The following is a 2,282-nucleotide window of genomic DNA, read 5'->3' on the forward strand; positions in this document are numbered from 1 at the left end:
AGAATTTTCAAACCATAACAAATGTCCCACCACAGTTTCAGTCGTACAGATTGGAATACCCACCTAGGTTGAGACCTTGGACCACACAAGTTTAGAACTTGCGCAAGATATGAGCAAATGATCCAACGATTCACACGAAATTGCGCAAATTGAACACAACCTATCATTATCATTAGAAATAACCCCCCTTTTAAATAGTTGTTCTTTTGCTGCGACTCTATCCTTCAAACATCTCCGTTTTCCGAAAACTAGAACTTTCGACGGAACCTTGGACTTCCAAATGCTTGCCATTGCCTCCTCAAGATCTATGTTGGACATATACTCGTTGATTTTCTTTATTAATGCTAAGTATCCTTCACGAATTAAATACTTCTCTTCTATATTTGCGAACCAATGAAAATATCTTTGATGTCACCTCCCTCTCAGCCAATTGAAAATATTGAAAGATTTATTTACATATAAATATTTTTTATTTCTATAAATCAATTATTTGATGTGTATAATTGTAAAATCTCCGTGAGACAATTATAATAAGCAAAGATTACTTTTTCAAATATGAGGGAAAAACAATAAATAGAGACTAATTTCTAAAAAAATTAACATTATTACATTTCCCAAGTTAAATTCACTAAACCGAAGAGAACATACTATCTCATTTAAATGCTTTTAGATATATCTTACTATTAAATTATGAGTAGTGCTATTTACTATTTAGTACCAAGATATTTGAAGAAGAAATGCAAAAATAAACATGTGTCACTATTTTAGTGGTGAATTTTAAATTAATTTTAATTTTAATTTCCTTTTTAATAGGGATCATGAGGTTGTGATGATAATGAATAGTTTTGATTTCTTCTTGTATTTTTTGTTTTTTTATTTTCTTGCTAATAAGCATTTTTTTAAATTATTAAAAAAGAAAAATTAAATAATGAGTCTAAGTCATTCATCAGTATTCTTCGTATTTAAAATCATTATTTTAGGGGAGATTATCACCGCTAGAAACTGTTTATGAGTTAACTTGTTCAACAAGTTTAGTGCAACATCATCATCCTTTTAACGTTCAATTTCTTTTTTTCCAAATAAAAAATATACAAACATTTAAAAATTTAAAATAAAAATAGTTCCTGTCACTGTTCCAACTCATCACCTTATATTATATATTATATAAGTAAATAAAAAATAAAATTGATAATTGTTAAAATTAATGTGTTGTAACCACCACTATGAGTAAGCATTATGAAAGAAGTGCAAAAGAGTTGTAACCATCATAATATAATTACTGTCTTTATTTAGAGTTATGTTAGAATTGTATCATTAAGATTGAGAGAACCAAAGAGTCCTCATCTTAATTTTCATCTTATTGTCTTCTATGTCAGTTTTGAGTCAAGCCTATATAAGGGCTTTGTAATGCTAAGAAATATATATCAGTTGGTGGTGAATTCAGTAAAATAGCATATTCAAAGCATATCTTCCACCAGTGGAAGTATAGTGAAAAAAGTGTCCAGTGCAGTTTTAAAGCATATCTTCCACCAGTGGAAGTATAGTGCAAAAAGTGTCAAAAACCAGTTTTCCTCTGCAGAATTCTGCAACACTATAATTTATAACATACCGCCTCTAGAATACCACCAACAGAGTGGTATCAGAGCTGCAGATCCTTGCAGCCCCAACAAAAACAACAAAAGTTATGGCTTTTACAAACAACCCTTCCGCAACTTACAGCAATGTCAAAGTTCCTCTATTTGAAGGAGAGAACTATGATTTTTGGGCTGTTAAAATGGAGACTCTATTCACATCTTTGGATGTTCTAGAGTATGTCAAAAACGGATATGAAGAACCGGCACCAACGGAGGCTGAAAAATCAAAAGAAAAAGCTGAAGAATCAAGCCAACGGCTTGAAGAGTTGAAGAAGAAGAAGATCACAGATGCTGGAGTTCTCGGAATGATTCAAAGAGGAGTCTCTCTATCCATTTTTCCAAGGATTATGAGAGCTAAAACATCGAAAGAAGCCTGGAGTATCCTACAACAAGAGTTCGAAGGAGACTCAAAGGTGCGAACGGTGAAGCTTCAATCTCTTAAGAGAGATTACGAAAATGAAAGGATGAAGGAGAACGAGAGCCTGAATGAGTACTTCAACAGACTCTCCGAGTTGGTGAATCAGATGAAGTCGCATGGTGATACGATAGAAGATCGCAGAATTGTTGACAAAATTCTGATTAGTTTGACAGCAAGATTTGACCCAATGGTGGGTGTGATAGAAGAAACCAAGGATCTATCAACCTTAA

Source organism: Vicia villosa, linkage group LG3 (assembly GCF_029867415.1).
Source record: "Vicia villosa cultivar HV-30 ecotype Madison, WI linkage group LG3, Vvil1.0, whole genome shotgun sequence".
Classification (NCBI taxonomy): Eukaryota; Viridiplantae; Streptophyta; class Magnoliopsida; order Fabales; family Fabaceae; genus Vicia; species Vicia villosa.